At 40.2% G+C, this 23263-nt stretch overlaps 1 pseudogene; it reads left to right on the top strand.

Annotated features, from left to right (window-relative positions):
- Positions 1-7396, top strand: part of LOC149240281 (putative cysteine protease RD19B pseudogene) — a 29892-nt pseudogene extending 22496 nt beyond the window's left edge.
- Positions 7397-23263: the final 15867 nt, after the last annotated feature.

The following is a 23263-nucleotide window of genomic DNA, read 5'->3' as shown; positions in this document are numbered from 1 at the left end:
ATCATTGAGGAGAGAAACACATGGCATAAATAAGGAGAGTATAACATATGCTAATGAGAGTGTAACAAGAATCTTGCATGCCATGCCTTTAATGAGTGTAAGAGAGAGTGCAATGTATCCATTAAGAGACATAGAGTAACGTAGTGCCATGTGTGTCATCAAGGAGAGAGGTATGAAGTATGAAATAATTGAGTGTCATGTAGAAAAGGTGACTTTTATATCCTTTTGATAATAATATCATAGTATCATAAAGGGGATAATATTGATGATAAAATATCAAGTCAAGATTGAACTATTATGATTGGTTAATGATAATTTAAGTGATTTTCCATCAACTATACTTGATTACCAATTGATCTAAGGCGATTTTTTAATTTTGTAAAGTCATACTTGAGATGTTAGACATGACTTTCTATTTTCAGAAATTCACTACAGATTTGTCGGAAATGAGATTTTATTTAAGGAAATTCATCCTCGAGCTGCTAATTTTCAACTAAGGAGTTTTGTCATACTAGTTATGTTGCTAGTTGCATTTTAGATTATTAGGTTGTCACATATTCTATCCAACATCGAGTTGTATGCATTGTTCTTAGGGGCAATAAACAAATTCTCCCTATAAAAGAAATCTTTTTCCAAATTTGTGGTGCTTCCATCAATGATATAAAATACTATCAACATCACCTTCACACACCTCAAAATTATTAATACTCTTAGTATTACCAAACTTTTGTGTGGAAATATCATTGTAGGACACAATGTTGTCCATATTTAGGCCATGATTAATGCACATTCCTTTACATTTAGGACCCTTATCAACTTGTTCCTTGTTTTATTTATTTATTTATTTATCACTTTCTATTTTTTATTATTTCTGCCCAAGGAAATTTGCAAATGGATACATCTTCACAAGGATGATGAGTCCACAGACTGGTATTTTCACAATGGCCTTCAATATCTTAATTGTTACAAGGGTCCTCATTACAAAATACAAAGGAATGTTAGTCATTTCTCTCATTTTGAGGATGATACCTAGGGTAAACCCTAGATTCTTTACGGCATAAGCCTAGTTCAAAGATAAGGATTTAATTTGTTACAACAATACACTTGTTAAGGGCTCAACATGTCACTTGTTGAAATTGAACTTGGGTAGGGAGGATGACACTCCTCTCAACCACTTGAGTTAAACCCTATTGACTAGTTTCATGTTCTTGGTATTGGCATTTTTTTGTTCTTTTGTAGCTCCCATGCCACCTTTAGCCACTTTTATAGTGAAACCTTATGCCCTTGAGGGTTCAAAGATGCCTTCAACTTCTTCCATTATACTAGAATTGTTTGTAGACTTAAGGGCTTTTATAACATTGTCTAGTTTTGCTTATATGTAGTTTTTTGACATAATTGTACCTAGTAGTCCCATTGACCTATTTATGGTACTTTGTTAGACATTGATCTTATCTTATTTTTTCTTATTTGCTAGCAACCATTCTTATTTATTCCAAATCTATGTTGTGTTCTACCTAGGGTAGCCTCTCCATAAATGCATTATCTCATGACAATTTAGTACACCTAAGTGAAATGCTCTAGCTATCTAGGTTTCGAGGAAACTTCCATGTGAAGATTACATTTTCAATCATATAGGTTGCACATACATTGGTTCGTTTCAAGGATCAAACCTTGATCTTCACTTCTTAAAGTAGAGTAAGGATAGTCCCTAATACCACCTCACTAATGTGTTTTTTTGCACATGCCCTAGAATGGAGTTCAAATGCAATCCAAACTCGAACGAGGAAATGAAACATGAAAGTATACCATATATTCCATTCCAAGCTCTCTCTATCCATGCATGCAATGTTCCTTTCGAAACTTTTTCCTCATGAATTGCCCTGTTATGGATTTTTCCATTTAGGAAGCGATTTTTTCCATTCACATATCCTCTCCAAGAACTAGTTTCACATTTTCCATTTTGATTTTTATGTGTTTCTTCTTATGTTTTCTCCCTAGAAATCCTAGTTTTACCTGGTTTTCCTTCTCCCTGTTGTCCTCCCCTATCTATATCGCCGGATAACAGGGCTACAACTTATTTTTTGTAATATTTTCTTTGTTAGATTTTGGGTAGCTCAAAAGGTATTTTGGAGAGAGGACAACCCACCAAAAAGTAGGTTGTTGGGCGATTTACCAAAAGGTGGGGTTTTGGACCCAAAGTGTGGCTCTAGGACCAAAAGAGAAATAATTAATTATTGTAATTGTCAAGAGGTTAAAACTTAAAACCCTAAGTTCTAGTTGTTTCCTAAATGACCCTAGAGAAAAGTATATAAGGAGCCTAAGGAGAGGCTTATGAGACATATCAATGAGAAGGATGTGTCAAGGCTAGAAGGATGTAGCCTTAAAGGAGCCAAGTCTAGAGGCTGAGTAGGGTTGGAAAAGAAGCTAAGGTCTATCCATGAAAGAGGCTGTGTTAATTTGGCAATGCAGTGACAAATTCCAACCATTGGACTAGATTCCTCTTTTCAAGAGGACCAATTTTGACTTTTGAAGCACTCAATTCGGATAAGGGAAAGTGGATTTTTTGAGGTCAAGCCCACAAGTACAAAATTGTCAAGGTCGGCCTTGAGTCAAATGGCACCTCTCAAAGACAAGATGGCACCCCTCAAGTTGCATATAAACACAAGTTGAGTCCTCCTCATTTGGCACCTCATCAACTCAACACATCTCTTCTCTCTCCTCATTTAATTGGTTTGTACAACTCAAAATTGTATGGAATCTCTCACACATGTGAAGGGACAAGTGTCTATTTCAGATTGGTTGAATTTCAGACTTGTTGCAATGCGTTGACCAATGTTGACTTTGGTGTGTTTGGCATGTTTTGACTGCATTTTTGGGTGGAATATCTTTGTTTCTCTAGGCCGCTTTGGAGGGCACACACATTGAGGAAATCTAGGCAGTTTGATTGGTGTTGAGTTCAGGGTTGACTATGTTGGAAAATGTAACTAGGTTCGGTCTTCTTTAATGTATTTGAGTCATCATAAAATGTATTTGTCAAAAGCATAAAGAAAATAATTTTTATTATTGTATCAATGATTTATTAAAGCATGGGTTTCATGCTTGGGTCATCATTATATTAGTCAAAGTCCCCATTGTGGACTCCTAGGATTAATATTGAGTCAATAGAGTCATTGACATTTAAAGAGACCCTTCTTGGGCTTTTGAATCATGTAAAAAGGTTTATTATCGAGTCAAATGTAATTTATGTAACTTCTAGACCAAGTCGGCCTAAGGACACCAATTTGACATCACTTGGAGCCTATAAATAGAAGGAAGTCGAAATCATTTGGAGCATCTCATCTCAAGCTAGTTTGATATCTCTAAGGAAGCTGGAGAAATGCGAAGTGGGTAAAAGAAGCCTAAAGGAAGTACGAGTTGGGTCAAGTCTAAGGAGAAGAAGAAAATCAAAGTTTTGGAGCTACTCTCTCTTTGTTTCGTGTCCTAGTTTGGGACATTGAAGTCTTCCAAGTGTTGTTGTTGCCTGATGCTGTAAGTTGCTGCATAGTCGAAGTTGCTGGGGTGGAAGTGCTGCTGCAAAGGAGTTGAAAATCTAGAAGGTTGACTTGGTGCAGAGGGAAGGTTTGGTCATTGTCTAGGTTGAAGAGTCTCAAAGAATACTATTGAAGAAAGATAATTTTTTGATTGGGTTTTCCCCTCGACGGGGGTTTTGCCCTGGCATAGTGCCTACATCTTGTGTCTTTTGTTTTGTGATCTTCATACACACATAATATGGTAATTGCTTGATGAAAGATTAGATAATAAATAATTAAAAGAAGCCAACATAACTCACAAGTAATTATCAAGAAAGAGGAATCAAACCCTAATATACTTGCATTGATTTCTCAAGAGACTATAGGTTTGATTGTAGAGAAGTGCAGACTTTGACTGGTTGTTTTTGGACTATTTTGGGCTAACTTTGACCAACATTCTAGGCCACATTTATTGCTTCTTTGACCAAGCTCTTTTGGAGAGTTGACCTTTGACTTTGTGGACTTGTTAAGGCTGACTTTGCTATTGTTGACTTGGGCAGATTTGTAGTTGCTCAAGAGTTGACTTTTGTTGACTCTCTCTCTCTCTTGTCTCTAATATGACAAATAGCATGGCATTTTGACTTTATCAAATATTGGACATTGGCTAGGCAAAGCTTGATGTTGACTCTTGGATGACGTACTCTCTCTGCTAAACATTTGAAGACAATCTAATGGAAGAAGATTTGCAAAGGGTTTCCCCCTCGTGGGGTTTTCCCCTAGTCATTGACCAAATATTGTGTCTCTTGTCTCTTGGCTGTCTTTCATTGTGAATTTGAATAATTGTTCTATCTACTATTGCTCTATTGTCATTGGTTAATTAAAGAAGTGGAATTTTTTAAATTGTATACTATTGGATATTGTTGAAGTCATAGTTGCTGCATAGAGCAATTGATGAAAAATTAACATGGTATCAGAGTTGAGGTGAAGACAAACCCAAGAGACATAGAGCAAGAGCATCCATCTTCTAAGCAGCTGATTGAAAGGGGAAAATCTTTTGGTAAAAATGTCTACCTCTTATTTCAAGGACAATGAAAAGCTAGCTGAATCATCTGGCTTTGCAACATCGAAGACCAGGATCTATGTCACGTTAGATGAGTATGATGTTTTGGAATACGTGGAAGGAAAGATTTCATCACCACCAGAAAATGCTCCTCAAGCTGCCAAATCCAAGTATAAGAAAGGTGAGATTAAAGCTAAGAAGTTCATTATCGATTCCTTAAGAGATCATCTACTTGTTTATATTTCATCCTTGAAGACCTCCAAGAAATGTACGATAAGATTGTTTGCATGTATGAAGTGAATAATTTGAGCCATATTATGGATTTGAAAAATCAACTCAAGGAATCTAATATGAGCAAGGGAGAGACTATACAATCATTCTTCATGCGAATCACTGAAATTAGGGATCAACTCCGAACCGCTCAAGAAATTATACCTGATAGGGAATTTATCATGACTACACTTAGTGGTCTTCCTTCATCATGGGACATGTTCATTACTTCTATCAACAATAGGGAAAATATCCCTTCTTTTGTTCACTTCCTTCGTTGCTCAAGGGAATAAGAAGAATGTGAAGAAAAGAAATGGAAAGCCATCTAAATCAAGAAGACCTCCTCAAACCAATCTAGATTCCATGGATTAAAGAAGGTGAGATAGGGATGTTGAATGTTACAATTGTCATCGAAAGGGTCACTATGGTCGAGATTGTCCCGAAAAGAGAGATGCTCAAAGAAGAAACTCTTCAAGGTCTTAAAACAATAACTGTGTCTTCAACAACAACAGGTCATATGAAAGAAGAGATGAAAGAAGGAATGAAAGAAGAAGAAGAGACCCTCTCGATGATCGTGAAGATAACTATCGTCCACTAAAAAGGTCAAGAAATTACAAGTATGAAAGTAATGCTACTAATCAATCCAAATACATTCTTATTTCCAAATTATCTAGTTCATCTCCTTCGGATACTTGGGATAGTTACTTGGTTGATAGTGGGGTCTCTCATCATTTCTCTTGATATAAGGAGGTTCTCTCTAACTTGGTAAAGAGGGAGTCCAATTTGAAGATTATTCTTGGAGACAACTCCACTCATCTCATTAAGGGCTTTGGTTATGTCAAAGTTCTTTTGGATTCTGGGACATCTGTTTTGCTTCATGATGTGATGTATGTGCTGGGATTGAAGAAGAATTTGGTATCAATTTTTGCTTTGGAGGATAAAGGAATAAGTGTTGTATTCACCAAAGGAAAAATACTTTCCCTGTTGGATCTTATATGTGAATTTCCTTCACATTAGGATCTAGGTTTGAAGGACTCTATAGAGTCAATAGAAGACCTTTTCTAGCTATGGTCCATGATACAAATCATCAAAGCGAGTTGTGGCACCGAAGGTTGGCCTATCTACATTATGATGATCTTCCAAAATTGAAGAAGTTGGTCTGCGGGATCCCCGATGTTCAAGCTCAACTTTATGGAGTATGCCTTGGGTGTGCCAGTGGAAAGAAGGCAAGGGGACCATTCCCCTTTATCAAGAAAAAGACGAAAGACATTCTTCATCTCATTCATTCTGATGTATATAGTCCCATGCTTGTACATTCACTTGGTGGCCATCTCTATTACATCACCTTCATCGACGATTTCTCAAGAAAGAGATGGTACATTATTTGAAGCACAAGGATGAGGCCTTCGAAATGTTCAAGGAAGTTCAAGGCTTTGGTTGAAAATCATACAAAGAAGAAAATAAAAATCTTCAGGTCTGACAACGGTGGGGAATACATCTCAAATGATTTTATAAACTTTTGCAACAAGGAATGAATTAAGAAGGACACTATTATGCCCTACAATCCCGAACAAAATGAAGTGGCTGAGAGAAAGAACAGGTCCATTGTGGAAGTTGGCTGAGCCATGCTCTATGATCAAAAGCTGTTGAAGCAACAAACACAACGATATATGTTCAAAATAGGGTGCCTCATCAAGCTTTGGACAACAAGACCCTCGAGGAAGTATTCACAAATGTCAAGCTTGATATTGGTCATCTCCGGATTTTTGGTTGCCCCATATATTTCCATGTGTCGAAGAACAAAAGAAACAAGCTAGAAGCCACGAGAAAAAAATGTAAGTTTGTTGGATATAGTGAAGATTCTAAAGCATTTAGAATATATATTTCTGGTCAAAGGAAGGTTAAAATTAGCAGGGATGTAACATTCGATGAAGATGTTGCCCTTGGAAAATCAAGGGACCTCCCTCCGCCACCTCCTCCTGAAGAAAATAGTGATGATATGGATATTCTAGAAGGTCCTTTTGTGCCTAAATCTGAGAAGGATATCGTTGATGATCCCATGGAGCCTATGGACCCCTTGGATCCTCCTCCAAGTGATCCTCTAGCGAGGAAAATACCACTTTGGCTGAAAGACACACTACAAGATGCCGAGAGACATGTTGTTGCTCGTTGAACATTCAGGGAGAGCAAGAAGCCATGCAGGTACCAAGCATATGCTATAGCTATGAGCAATATGCTTCAAACTGAGCCTCATACCTTTGAAGAAGCCTTGAAGGAACAAGTCCGGAAGGATGCTATGGCTGAAGAATTTGAATCTATTATGAAGAATGAGGTATGGGATGTTGTGTCGAGATCTAAGGGTAGATCAATGGTGATCTCCAAATGGCTCTATAAGATTAAGCTTGGGGCTGATGGAAGCATTGAAATATACAAGGCAAGGTTTGTAGCCCGTGGATTCTCCCAAAAAGAGGGAGAAGATTATGATGACATATTTGCTCCTATGGCCCGATATACAACCATTCATTCGATAGTTGCCCTCGTTGCCAGTCAAGGATAAACTCTTCATCAAATGGATGTGAAGACTGCTTTCTTACATGGTTTGCTTCAAGAAGAAGTGTATGTTGAACAACCTCTAAGATTTGAAGTTCATGATAGGAAGACACATGTATGTCAATTGAAGAAAGCTCTCTATGGATTGGAGCAAGCCCCTCGTGCTTGGTATGCCCACATCAACAGTTACTTGATGAAGCTAGGATTCACTAAGAGCAGTGTTGATCCAAAATTGTACTTCAAAGTGGTCCAAGGTATGCCTCTCATTTTGGTATTATATGTTGATGACTTATTCTTGACAAGTGCATACCCTCTCATTCTAGAATGTAAGAGGGAGTTGGCTTTTGAATTTGAGATGAAAGACCTTTGTTTGATGCACTATATTTTGGGACTAGAAGTATGGCAAAGGTTGGGTGAGATTTTCCTTCAAAGGAAAATATGTTGTGAAACTGTTAGAGAGATTTGGCATGGTAGAATGCAAGTCCTTGCCTACACCTATGGAGATGAATTTTAAGAAGTGATGTGGAGAGGATGTTGGACCAGAGCTAGCAAACCCCTCTGAGTATTGACAATTGGTTGGCGCTCTAATGTTCCTCGTGAACACTCGCCCCAACATATGCTTTGCAGTTAACACTTTAAGCTTGTTTATGACCAAGCATGTATTGAGATATCTACATGGGACTATTAACCTTGGACTGAGATATATCGTTGTAGATGTTAGACTATATGGATATACAGATGCAGATTGAACTGGTAGCGTTGTCGACAGGAGGAGTACTTCCAAATGTTGTTTTAGTCTGGGATTTGCCATGATATCATGGATGAGTCAGAAGCAAAAATTCCTAGCCCTTAGTACTACTGAGGCCGAATATATTGCAGCTAGCTTGGCAAGTTGTGAAGCAGTTTGGTTGAGAAAGCTTCTTTGGAGAGCTATTTGAGCAGGTTCTGGGGACAACAATTATCTATTGCGCCAACAAGAGTGGGATTCATTTATCAGAGAATCATGTGTTCCACGACAAGTCGAGGGATATAGAGATCAAATATCATTACATCCGAGATATGGTGCAAAGAGGAGCTGTGAAACTTCTTCACATTTCGACGAATGAGCAAATAGCTGATATCCTCACTAATGCTTTTTTGCCGAAAGGGAAGTTCTTGGTCTTCAAAGAGCAACTTGGACTGGTTGAGATGACCCTTTCAAATAAGGGTCTTAGCTGATCAAGAACACCGAGCAGTGCTCTTCCCACATGGTTGAGATCCCAGGGTGGTTCATCCCCATTCCATTTCATATATGTCTGAGGATCCACATAGCCCTCAATTTATGTGTCATTCATTCATTCTTACTGTTTACTTTTTTACGCTAATGTCAGTTACCAGGGATAACTTCATTCAATAATTCTTGGGATGGGAGGGAGTGAATGGAGTTATAGAGCTCCTGGGGAAGGGAGACCTCTGAGCGATAGGATGTTGAGACCTAGGATCTCCCCTAGTCAGAGTATGCCCCAGTTAGCATCCTGCCCACTCTGTGGGATAACCTCCCCATCTGGCCAATGGGATGAGGGACTTGGGATAGAGTGTGATCCCTACCCCTTGCAGTAGGTGGAGCTTTCCGAAGTTGGTGGATGCAAGTGTTCTACCATCTGACTCTTTAGGGTTAGGATGAATGATTAGGGACAATAGGGTATAGTGTGATCCTTACCTACGGTAAGTTGATCTCACCTATTGTTAAGGACTTTGGGATAAAGTTGATCTCGTCCATTGTCTTTGGTTCTGGGTGGTAGCCATGGCTCCCTGATGATGATGATTCCAGGTGGTAGCATAATCTACCTGGTGATGATAGAGACAGGGTGGTAGCTGGAACTCCCCTGCAACAATTATTTTTCTTTAGATTTGAGAATGTTCAACATGAGATGAGATGAGACAAGTAGAGATAAGTAGAGATGCACTTGATAGGTTGTCGGGATTATGATGATCACATCATGCAGTTGGAATTTCTCCCCGGCTGGAATTTCTCCCCAATGGGTGAAATCGTGTGCATTTGAACTAATGACATGGCAACTATAACCAACCTTAATCTTCTTCCCCTGGGTGCATATAGTATGCTATTGGGCATGGATTGGTTGTACGCCCATCAGACAAAAGTAAATTGTTATGAGAAGGCTATTGAATGCCTAGCTCAGGCTGGAGAACAAAGGATGCTACAAGGAAAAAGAAAACCTACCTTAGTGAGAATTATCACAACTATGCAAGCTAAGCGTATCCACAGAAAAGGGTGTACCCTATTTGCCATACACATCTCCAGAAATGCAGAAGCTAATAACATTGCAGGAAAAGAAGACAACAAGGTCTTGGATAGATATCTTGTTCTACAACAATACTGAGATGTATTCCCTCCAGACATCCCTGGTCTACCCTCTCATAGGGAGGTATAATTTTCTATCGAGTTGATGCCATGAGCAACATCGACATAGGATGAGTACTCCTGAGTTGGTAGAACTCAAATTACAATTAAAGGAGATGCTTGATAAGGGCTACATTGGGCCAAGCGTGTCTCCATGTGGGGCACTAATATTATTTGTAAAGAAAAAAGATGGCACACTCAGATTATGCATTAATTACAGGCAATTAAATAATATGATTGTTACCCAACACCTGTGGGTGACCTCTATAGGAGAAAATTTCTCCTAGATTTGTCTTCAGCCAAGAACCAACAGCCCCTTGTAGCCATTGGATAGCTCGATATGCCACCATTATTTGCCACCTGAGCCAGCCATTATGTGCCCTCGCCCATTTGTTATGATCGTATTTTTGAAGGTGGGCCTTCCAACCTTGAAGGTATGACTTTTCATTACGTAATTGGGTGTTTATGCTTACTTTTATTGGGCACACTTGGACATGGATTAGTGGGGGGATTCAACGGAAAGAATGGGCTGGGACTATACTCTTGTTTCCTTGTCCCAACTTGGTGGTTAGTCTTGTATCCTAGTCCCCTGGGGTCTCCTCTATTGGCTACTAGCTTTAGGAGTGGCTCTACATGGGAAGCCCTAATTTTGGTTGCGTGGTTCCGCTTCCCAACACCATATATCTTTCACTCCTGCCATTCATTATAACCCCTTTTCACACTTTTCCCATTCAGGTCCACATTTGTCCATTAGCTCCACAAGGAGTTAGCCTCCTCCTCCCTTTGTCCACACTTTGGGTTGGGCCTAAAACAATGCCCTAGAGGTTGATGCAACTAAAAGAAAGTTAAAGCATAATTTGGCCACTTACAACAGGAAATGTACCATAAAATGCAAAAGATGGCCAGGACATAAAAAAAAATATCGCGTGGGAAAAAGTTAAACATGAGCTCTACCCACTATCATTATGGCCATCACCCTGGTTCCTAGGGCCCTATGAGTGCCCCCTGTATCATTAATGAATCCATTATTGTCCCAATCCCTGGTGGGCGATGAACTACTCGACCTTAAGGGGGTAATCACTGCTTCATCATACACATCATGCTCTCATCCCCTAGAGCCCAAAGTAGTAAAAGAAAGAACAATCAACAAAAGGCAAAGGGCATATGAAGAAGAGTGGAAAAACAAAGGCCCAGGTAACTCATGTCCCACGATTGTTCCCTCATACATCCATATACCCAATGTGTAGGCTTTCTTCATCATCGCTACCCTTGTACCATGGCATGTGGCTTGGAGCCTTCCCTTTGCCCCCACTCCGTTCCATCATTATATCACATGACCCTTGTCATTTGATGGATGTACCATGGACTTGTCACTCCCTTAAAGGTTGAAACTTGAAACCACCTAATAGGGTCTTTTATTAACTTCTCTTATCAAGCTTGGTAACACCTGTACATTCTAAAGCCCATTTGGAAGGGAATGCCACTATGAAGTGTCCATTTTTGCCCTTGATTAGCAATCTTATTTACTCAATTGCACTAATGATTGTTGTACTGGAAGGTGAGGAGACACATTGGATCTTATACAAGATTGCAAGTGGGTCTCCATTTTGGACTTGGTCTCCCTATACGGGGTCCAAGCCCTCTAGAGGGTCATAATGGCACTTGTAAGGTGAGCATTGAGAGCCATGAGCCTCCACCACAACAAAGCATTGATTGCCACACCATGGCCTTCTTCAACATCGCACATTGCTTGTTCATGCCCCAACCATACAAAGATGATGATGCACTTGGACCACATTGCTCAGCCGACCACACACTTGCACCCAAAACTTGGCTGTTGATCTAGGGCCCAAATGGAGTTTTGTCTCATCTGGAGAGACACGAGAGGGCATGCATCACCTTCTATCCCTCACTGATGGAGCATTGATTTGTATTGAGCCATTGGAGACCCATGAGACCATTGATTGTGCCCCACAACCACTTGGGAGCACCACATGGTGTTTTCTTTGGAAATCAAGGGGCCACCCCCTTAATCATCATTTTGGAGCCCTCCTCTTCATCATGGCACTAAGAGGACTCATTATGGCCTTCTAACGACCCTCTTGACCATTATTCTATCATTTTGGCTAGCTTTGGATGGCTTATTTTTCACTTATTAAGCTATTTGGTGCGCTTCTCACCAAGAGAGATGTTATTTGCACATTGAAATATTATTTGGGGCCTAGATAGGCTAATTAGGCTAATTCGAACTTGTGAAGGCTCATATAAATAAAGGAGAGCCTCATTTGTATTGGATCATCATCACTTGACTTGGATTAGCTCTCTTAAAGAGAATTTCACACTTTTTCTTGGTTGTCTATTGGACATCAATTGATGCATTTCAATATCTTTGGAGCTGGAATTTTCGTTCTCTTGGAGCCATCTTCTTGATTATGGATTTGGATGTATCTCTTGTTGTCTTGTAAGTAATCTTGTGAAATATTTTTCATAAAATGTCTAATGTGTGGAAATTTTGTATCTAGCTCTTTCTTTTTGTGCCTTAATTATTGAATATCGTTGTATAGGATTGTTAGATTGCAAATTTGTGCATGTTACTCATTGATAACAAGTAGATGAATGTTCCTAGTGGAGTAGAACTTGTTTTCTTTCCATGAAAGTCCATAAAGATTGGGTGGGTAAATGCTAGAGAGTGCTTGCTAGGGCATTATTTTCTAGCCTCCTTGAAGAATATTTTGGCTAGATTTCGAATCACTTAGACTCCATAGCCCAAGGTCAAGGCACTGATCCGAGAAATCTTGGCGATCAAAATCATTTTCTTTTTCTTCTTCTCCTTTTTCTAAATTTCGCCCCTAACTCTTTATGGCTATCTAGGGCTTGATGCGAGTTGCTTTGGAAGGGTGACTTTGGAAAACCGTATGGATAGATAACTACATTGTTGTTTCGCCTCTTGATCCTTCAAATTTGAGTCCGTTCCCACAGTCAGATTGGGAGAGAATCAAGCCCTAGTCATATATCTAAAAATCATCTTCAACATCTTGGTTAGTGGTCTCCTTTGAGGGTTTTGCACATAGTGTTCGGTTGAATAAGTCATTCTAAACCCTTTCTCTACCCACCTTGACCTAGTGAGCTCCTTGGAGGACCTCATCCCGCCATTATCCATAAACCCTAGGTCTTGTGTGGACCCAACCTAGGTCTCTCAAATTAGGCAACACATTTCCCAAAACAATTCCTTATTTCTATGAGCTTATTTGAGAGGCCCTATATTGTTTGGAGATATTGACTCTAGGAATTCCTAACCTCACTGTAACATCATAAACTCCTAGATCTTGATTCTTGCCTTTATCTCTTTCTTGGAGAGCCATTAAGCTTCATTGAAGCAAGAGAGCCTTATATTGAGCCTCTCATTCGAATGGCACTTGGAAATCACTATAGACCACATCATTGATCCATCATCCTAAGTGATTTCCTCAACACTAGGATTCCTCCCGTTGGTGAAAATCCGAAAAGAGAAGGGGATGCAAGATGTGGTGACAGTGGGCCTTAGTCCCAAATTCTTGTTGTGCCCTCTAGCTTTAGCCTGCAAACTGGGCCAGCTAGTTTGTTCAACAACAATGACCATCATAATTAACCCCTTTGCTGTGGATTGATGACTTATTCGATCAGTTGAGAGGAGTAGCGGTCTTCTCCAAAATCGATCTGAGATCAGGATATCATCAAGTGCGCATCAAGGAGGAAGATATCCATAAGATAGCTTTCTGAACAAGGTACAAGTACTATGAGTTCATGGTGGTGCTCGTTGAGCTTACAAATGCCCCAACCAACTTTATGTGCCTGCAGCCTAGTGAACAACGTATTGCACCCTTATCTGTATAAATTTGTGATTGTCTTTTTTGATGACATATTGGTGTATTCAAGAACTAAGGAGGGACATGAAGAACACTTAGTAGCAGTACTACAACTACTAAGGGAACATAAGCTCTATGCAAATTTGAGCAGGTGTTATTTCTTTGAATCCCAGATCCATTATTTGGGACACAGTCTCCATGGATGGGATAATAGTGGATCCAGAAAAGATCAAAGCCATAATGGAGTGGCCAGCACCAAGAAATGTAGCCGAGGTAAGATCATTCATGGGAGTGGTTGTCTACTATAGGCAGTTTATTAAAAATTTCTCCAAGATTGGGCATCCAATCACGTCTTACAAAAATAGGGGAAGAAATTTGAGTGGACAACTGAATGTGCAACCAATTTTGATCAGTTGAAACGATTGCTCACCAATGCACTGGTCTTAAGGATTGCTAATCTAGACAAAGACTTTGTAGTTTGCACTGATGCCTGGAAAGGATTCGGTGGGGTCTTAATGTAGGATGGACAAGTGGTTTGCTACGAGTCACAAAGGCTGAATGAACATGAGCTAAATTATGTGATGCATGACTTGGAGCTAGCCACTATTATCTATGCATTAAAAATGTGGAGACATTACCTCCTCAACATAAGATTTACGTTAATGACTGATCATGGAGGAATGAAATACTTTTTTGACCAACCTAAATTGAATGCGAGAAAGGCTAGGTGACTGGCAATACTTAGTGAATTTGACTTTGAGATCCAATATATAATGGAAAGGAGAACATGGTCACTGATGCGCTTAGCAGAAAAGTGCAAATAAACCACCTAACAGACCATTAGCTCTTATGGAAGTAACCTTGGAGAACGAATTATAGATGCAAGACAATATGACGAGCAATACCAATAGATAAAGGAAGAGTTGCAACAAGCGGACAAGGGAGAGAAGAGTGAGGAATATGACCTCACAAAAGAGGGTTTGATCAAATTCAGAAATAGGATCTATGTGCCAAATAACAGTGAATTAAGGAGGGTCATACTCAAGGAGTTCCATGCCAACCATATTTTGGCTATCCAAGATATCAGAAGGCCCTCACAACCATCAATTTTTTTTATTACTGGCCTAATTTGTAGAAAGAGGTAGCAGACTTTGTTGCAAAATGTATGTAATGCCAATAGGTAAAGGCTAAATGCAAACACCCATCAGGATTATTACGGAATATTCCCATTCCAGAATGGAAATGGAAAGTGATATCCAAGGATTTTATTACAGGATTTCCAAGAACATCCTGGCAATATGACGCAATCATGGAGGTAATTGACAAATTGAGCAAAGTGGCTCACTTTTTAGTAGTCAAATTCATGAATTCAGCGAACGAAATAACCCAAATCTTCATCTGGGAAATTGTGAGACCACGCGATTCCCAAGAAAACCATCTCTAATAGAGACACTAAGTTCACCTCAAGATTTTGGAAGGAACTATTCGTAGGCTAGGGACAAAATTGGTCTTCAACACAACTTATCATCCGAAACAGATGGACAAACATAGAGAACAAACAAGATCCTAGAAGATATGTTGAGGATGTGTGTGATGCCTTAGCCAAAGAAATGGGAAGAATACCTCCCACTCATAGGGTTCGCATACAATAATGGGTATCAGGAATTTCTGAAGATGAGGCCCTTTGGGGCATTATACGAGAGGTGTTGTAACACTCCTATTAGCTGGACTGACCTAGTAAACAGGGTCTTAATTGGACCTAAAATGTTGAGGGAATTGGAACGTGAAATGCAGGCCATTAAGAAAAATTTGAATGTGACACATGATTGACAAAAGAGTTACGCGGATCAACATAGAGTGCATAAGGAGTTCCAAGTTGGGGAACGTCTATATTTGCGCATTAGACCCAACAAGAGCTCACTAAAGATTGGGTTATGTGCGAAGTTGGCACCCCAATTTTGAGGACCTTTTGAAGTACTAGAAAGGATTGGGCTGGTGGCTTACAAATTGGCCTTACCTCCTTCAGTAAAAATTCGTGATACCTTACATGAATCCTTGGTTAAGAAATATGTGCATGATCCTAATCATGTCATTGATTGGTTTGTTCTACATGTGGAGCCAGAGGGGGAATTCCAGCCAGAACCATTACGCATCCTAGAACAGAGGAAGTTCACACTCCGGAACCGAGCAATGGAGCAGGTTAAAGTACAGTGGAGACACTTTGGGCCTGAAGAAGCTACACGAGACCAAATAAACCCATATATGATTATAGGCATTGATGTTCGTATGGTAAGTGAATATGTAAGTACTCAAGGATCCCTCAAACACATTCGTAGATATTTACGAGATTATTAGCACATGGTTGAGGAGATTTTTCTTCACACCTTGCTGATTCTAGAAAAGGCTCTGGGAGGTTGGCAAATGGCAGGAAACGAATTGGCCTACAAAACTCAGTTGTAGTGACAGGGGAACACCTTTGGGTGGTCTAGAGGGATTAGGCCTTAACCAACCAAGGGGAGTGTTTGGACGGTAGAAAAGAAGGGGAGATCAAACCAGGACGTGACACGAGAATACATAGAGAACTAGAAGATGCGAACAATGGAAGTGCAGTAAGAGAGGAAAAGAAGAAAACAATAGCAGGAAAAACAAGGAGAGAAGGTCAATATTGAATAAGCATCTAAAGAGCATAATTCAGGGCATTCATTGTCAAGGAAGGAGAGGCACGAGTTTGGAATTGGGTGGTCGACTTGACGAGGGCAACAGGGGGAACCTGCAACACTGGAGGTTAGTCACAGTGAACCCGCGGAGAATTATGTGATATTACTGTTTTTGTACCTGAATGCAAGGGTTTATTTTAGCAGACAATATTTTGTTTGAAACTAGGTTAACCGAGGTATCTGTTGTGAATAGTTTAGTGTCTAGAGGCTAGTGTGTATTCTAGGAGACTGCTTTGTTTGAAACTAGGTTAACTGAGAAACAGGTAGTGAATAACACGACTTAAGCTATCAGAGTGATGTCATCCCTTATTGCTATTTTATTGCCTGATGTAACTTGGTTATAGGGTATTCATACCTGCGTACACACTTTGTTAAAATGATTGTTTGATTGTCCTTATCCTTTAGAGGGCGAAAACCCTATAGTTAATTCCTTTTTGCAAGTAGACTAGTATTAATGCTACTGCTTGACTGTCACTACCATTGAGGGAGCAAAGACTTATAGTCATGTCCATTTGACCTAACTAATTTCTAGCTGGTTTGGTGGGAAAACAATTGGGTCAACCTTTATGCCTCATGACTTTACACTATAGACTTAAATTCCTTATTTTTGTCGATGGAATTATTGTTTAAATTCTCTGGGGTACTTGAATTGACTAAGGGTGGAGATCTCCATCTTTGGAGTCCCTCGAAGCTAAAGGGCGGAGGCCTTTGGCTGCCCTAGGCTAGTTTCCTTGTTGAATGCTCAAAATTAGCACACTTTGGATTCCCAACATCCCTAAAATAATCCCTGGAATCCCTAAAATAAGTGAGGTGTGGGGATTTTCGTCTCTAGAGTCCCTCATTGGTTGATGGGTGAAGGAGAATTACATTTGGAATCCATGTACAAACATACAACTGAACACCTATATGTACGGTCGAGGTGGGACATGTTGATTTTTGTAGCTTGGGAGGTACTCCAAGTCTTGAGGATCGAGGGTTTGGAGGAAGGAGCTCCACAAGTGGCCTTGTGGGCTTGAACCCAAAGCCTGGGGTTTTGCACCCAAAGTTGTTGGGCCAAAACCGTGATGAGTTTGCAACATGTGATGGATGAGGATGATCATAGATGATGACATGAATCCAACGCATAGAGAATCGTCCAATTCCGAGTTGTCGTTGAAGATAAATTAATTTTTGAAGTTTACATGTGGGTTTGGGCACCATAATACAAGTCAACCTTGTTGTTGGAGAGCCCAAGAGTGGGCTAGAGTTCCACATAACACATGTAAAAATATAAGTCATATGTGAGGTCATTTGAGGCCATCACAAGTGCATAAAATCATCAGAAGGAGCTCTTAATTATCGTGCGAGTCTGTGGCAAGAGAGGCTGAGGCAGGTAGTCGAGTTTTTGTGGAGATCATTTTCTGTTTTGGGTGCGAGTTTCTTAGTAGGAGCCGCAGCTCTAAGGCTACCAGTATGGAGGCTTGAGGGAAGTTTTGTGACCACAATGGTGCAATCCTACCTTGCAGATCAGATCACAAAATTTAAGTGAGCTATGTGACTGTTTTGTGTATGTTTTTGGGTGTGTATATCTCTGTTTACAAGGCCGCAGTGAGGGGCTGCTACAACAACAGTTGGGAGGTGAAGTAGGGCCAAAAGGCTCTTCTAACCAGGCCGTAGTCTCCTCTAAGGGCAGTGAAGGAAAACATGGGTATTCTCCTATTGTATTGGGCTTGTTTGCAGGAGTTGGAGTAGGCATATTAGTTGTGGTCTAAGCTGTGCATTGTAGGAGGCCTTGTGGAGGTGCCCAAGGCCCACAACTACACCTTCGATACCTTGCGACCAATAGCTGAAGGAAATAGCCTGATTGGAGAAGTTTAGGGCGGTTAGCGTGCCCAGACCAGTTTGGTACATGCATAGAACCCTAGGCAAGAGAGCAATAGCATGGGGTTGTAGATGGTCTCTTGGTGATGATTGGATGCTAGGTGGATGGGGGTCCTAGGAGAGGATTGATTGGTGGAGTCTATAGGCAGCCAAGAGGAGAGGTTTCCTAGATGATTGGATGCCCTAACTAGGAGCAGATGCTACAGTAGGATTGGTCACTCGTTATCTGTTGGAGGGAAGCGTGTGAGAGGACCAAGTGTGGACGCGGATTGGGCATTTATGGTTTGTTGGAGGACAGCATGATAGTGCCCAAGTTGGTGCCCGGTGTGCACCATCTTCATGGATTTAGATGGTTTCTAGAGTGGCAGTAGTTGTGCTCAAGGTTTGATCAACCAGTAGTAGTTTGAGTAGCCCAAGACTTGTCGTGTGGAGAAGGACATCTACAAAAGATGATGGGCAGTCCTCCTAGCCCATGTTCATTGTGGGAGATGGACATCTTGCAGTGATAGGTGGCAACCCTCTGTTCCCTATGTTAGTCTTCATAGTGGGTTGAAGTCCCTGAGTAGCTGAGCAGTGGTGGGCAGATTGAGAGTTGTTCACAAGTGGAGCTGTGAACAACTAGACAGAGGTCTCGATGTGTTGTGCCCTTGATAGACTAAGTCACAACTAGTGAGCAGATTGATAGCCGAGGTTCAGTGGCCAAATGGACTTGGATCGTTGATAGAGGCAGTGTTGCAGATCGGGAGTCGAAGGACTGGGAAGGTACAAGGTACGATCGAGGGAAGCTGTGAAGTCGACTACATCAGCCAGATGGTCAGAGTATCTTGTTGAGGGTAGATTGGTTGTCGATGGATTGAAACCAAGCCCTAGTTTTGTATTCTTGTACTAGTGGATGTACGAGAGCCATTATCCCTGGTACAAGAGCCCTAGACTGTTGTATTATATGTTGATTAATATAACGAAGTTGGGTTGAAAATTGTTAAAAGTTGTACATATTTTGCGCACTAGTAGATTCATTGCTATTTACATTCCGTTGTGATCTTTGGTTTGGTAGCATCAGTGATTTATGATTCTATCCCAGACACCAAGATCGTCAAAAAACAACAGGACAAATCTCTGGAATCCCTGGTCTGGTCATTGGGATAGGTTTCGCAAGCTAAGGGGTAGCAGCTGCATTGTTGGTAGTGTGTCAATGGTTGGGAGTAAAATATTGAACTTTATCCCAATGCCCATTATGAGGTACCTTATTGACTGTAGTTGTTTGAACGATTCACCATATACTAGGTTTACAAGATTGCAGTGCTTCCTAAATTGTATGGTAGGAGGTAATCAATGGATCTTGTAGTCATGGATAATGCTATACCTTTAGGTATTGTTATTAACCCATATGCCAAAGGTACTTCCACAAGTTGGATGGTTTACTCAACCTTTGGGACATTATGCTTCTTAGGGAACGTTAATATGATGCAAGACCTCAGGTCTCCTTAAGATTGAGCCACCGAGTACCACGATTTGGCACTCTGAAAGACCTCATAATGTCATGGTGGAGTTTCCCTAGTAGCCTGAAATACAATTCATGAGGTTCATATGAAGAATGCCCAGTGTATCGAAGTCATCTAGAGTGACATTGCTTGTCTTATGCACAAATTTGACATATACTATTGATAGTGGATTATTATAGTTCTGTTCATGGTATTTCCTTGTATATGCTATGTTGACCTATACTATGACTGTGGCTTATTATAAGTATGCTTCTGGTGTTTCCTTGTATAAGTTCTGCTATTACTACCACTGTCCCCAGAGATTATGTTATCACTGTTCCTAGAAATTATGCTATGCCCTCTTTAAGGACGACGCAACTGATAATTTGCTTTGTTACTTTGTTCTATCTATGTATGCTTTTCTAAGGACATTGCCGTGGTTAGTTTTCTCTTGCATATGTGTACAACAGAGTAGAGAAGACCATACCAAATTAATGTTTGTAGCTATACTTGACTGTCTTACATAGACAACAAGAGAAACTCAAGACTATGCAATTTTTGTAGCCTCAAATTGCATTTCCATATAGCCTTGGCAGGCCTAGACAATGGTTCCAAAGGCCATTCTTGAGGGTTTTAGTGCAACTGCATAAAGCATAAACACACCAGAAAACAAATTATCCTTCACATAGATTTCAGAGCAGTCCCCATGAAATCATATAAAAAATGGTTTTCATGCATAATGACCAGGTAGGATTGGCATTATATGATAATCATAGCTATCAGAACCAGATTGGTCATTGAACTGGTAGACCCCCTAGAACTAGAGTCGGTCAGAACCGCACGGGAACCAATAAAAACGCTGGACCAAATAAACGGTGAACCAAAAACACAAAATATTTAAATTTTAGAAAAACATATATATTCATGTGCATCCATATGAATCCAAACCATTTATACACAAATAAGAAAAAGTTCTCATTTATATAGCATGTAAGGGTGCACATAACCAAAATAACACCAAGTGCAATCCATCTCTAAACCAAAAATACATCAACAAACAAGCTCCACATTGTCTCTAGCATTAAAAAAAATTATGCTACAACAAATACCTACATATCATCAAAATCATTGAATATATTGGGATCTTCATCATCAATATCACAGTCACCCTCTAAGCATTAAAATAAGATAGAAAAATCATAACGTGTCAAGTCAAGATTTAGTTTGAGTGATGTGTATTTTTTTAGTAGGCTCATGATAGAGGAGTTCATCAACCAATGCCACTAACATCAAGGTGCATAGAGGGATTGGTGCTCTTGATTATATACTAGTTCCATACCCTCGTACATGAGAAAATCCAATGTAGCGTTGCAATCCCCCCAATCCTGAAATCCTGGAAAACTGTTAAGTCTGCTAGATTTTGAGTGAGATCTAAAATTCTACTTTCTCCACATGAAATCCAATGAAGTCAAAACCACTCTCAAACACCCTGAGTTATATCATGGTAATGATAAAAAATTAAGTAAAGGGATCTTAAACATTACCATGAAATGCATAGCAATAGTAGGGCCATATCAATATGCTTGAATATTAGGCACCTATTATGGGCTAGTACCCAACTAAGACAAACATTAAAAGAAAAAAAGCGAAACAAGACCCACTTGTTGCATTCTACGTGGCTTTACCGTCCCGAATCGAACAAAAAACAGTTCAAGTCATCGGTTTGAACCGTTTTTTACCCCAAAATGGTTGGACCGGTTTGAACCAGCCGGTCCGATTTGAACCCTATAACACTAATGACAATCCCCTCGTTTTAATAATCCCTCTGTTTAATACACGTAGGTAGAGGGAAAGCTATTAGTATGCAATGCAACCTTCACATATTCAACATGGTCATCATCAATTGACATCTAGCACCATTATCTATGGTGCAGGAAGTTACCCGTGGCACATCATGCTAGTTCATTAGCTTAGTCTCCACAGACTTAGAATGTTTAACACATTAATCCTTCAAGGAATGGTGTTACAGGGCAAGTACCCCAGGTATAAAGGGAAACCTACTCGAAAGAGAGGACCAAACCATTTAATACACCTAGAAAAAAAAACGAGGTCGAGGCATTGGTGGTGTTTAACATATCCATAAGAAATGTGATCCTGTGAATGGGAAAGATAGCTAGTTGAGGATGCTTGCATTGCTAGTATATAACATTTTCATCAGAGGTCAGATTGTTAATGTATTAGATGTAAACTCTGTGGCATATTCTCTTACAATGAGGGGAGTTGGTTGATATTTTAGTCATATCCACCATATGGATGCCATAAACCATTTTTGGTACAAATAAATTAACTCCACCATTGTCACAACCAAGCAGACCAAAATCAGATTTCCACAAGCAAATAGAGTCATCACAACAGATTAAGTAGCTAGTGACTGAGGATAATGAGGCCATGAAGGACAATTCTACGATTAAGGTGTATAAGAGGGACCACCATACTGATACGCTGATAGGTACCCTTGACAACTGGAGAGAAATTCATAACAAAAGTTTTAGATTACGGGGGAAGGTTTGCCATACAGCTTTTCAGACCCAAACAAGGGTTCCAAAGGCCATGCTTGAGGGTTTTAGTGCAACTACCCAAAGCATAAACACACCAGAAAAATAATTATCCTTCACATAGATTTCAGAGCAGTCCCCATGAAATCATATAAAAAAATGGGTTGCATGCATAATGACCAGGTAGGATTGGCATTATAAGGCAATCCCCTTGCTTTGAGAATCCCTCTGTTTATTACATGTAGACAGAAGGAAAGTTGCTAGTATGCAAGGCAACTTTCACATATTCAACATGGTCATCGCCATTTGACATCTAAGGCCATTATCTATGGGGTAGGGAGGGACCTGTGGCACATCACGTTGGCTGATTAGCTTACTCTCCATAGACTTAGAATGTTTACCACATCTAGTCCTTCAAGGAATGGTGTTACAAAAATCCTCATGAGACATATCAATGAGAAGGAATTCATTGTGTGTGAAGGTTAGAAGGATGTAGCCATGGAGGAGCCAAGTCTAGAGGTTAAGTAGGGCTAGAAAAGAAGCGAAGTGCTGTCCATGAAAGAGGCCAAGGGTTTCTATAGTAAGGACCATGTATCTTTTGTGAAAGGGAAGGTGGATCCATGGCTGAAAGCAGAGGTAGGCTGCAACAAAGATCAAGATCCTAGCCGAAACCTACAAAGGATTTGTCTTATAGCAAAAAGGGGAAAAAAGGGTCTAGCAGCATTGCACAAATGACAAGAGACATGATTCGAGGCAGTAAATGAAGGGCCAAGACCTACATGACGTAGATTTGTAGGTTGAGACCTAGATTAGGGGCTCAAGGCTGGAAAGAGTGGTCTATTGGTTAAGCCGAGGACCTAAGAGACTACAAGGAGAAGGCAAAGTGTGTGGGAGGTCTGCTAAGGGTTGGAAAGAAGGGTTTGAAGGACAAATATGAGGAGTCACAGCTTGTAAGAACAGGGCCGAGGTGTGAATGGTAGTAAAGGGCTTGTTTAGGAATGCAATGGAGCCCAAA

This window comes from Pinus tabuliformis, chromosome 8, assembly GCF_031772625.1.
Source record: "Pinus tabuliformis cultivar Carrire ecotype Pingquan chromosome 8, CPIR1, whole genome shotgun sequence".
NCBI classification, from domain to species: domain Eukaryota; kingdom Viridiplantae; phylum Streptophyta; class Pinopsida; order Pinales; family Pinaceae; genus Pinus; species Pinus tabuliformis.
Note: the sequence above shows the minus strand (reverse complement) of the source record. Positions and strands in the feature narration are given on the sequence as shown.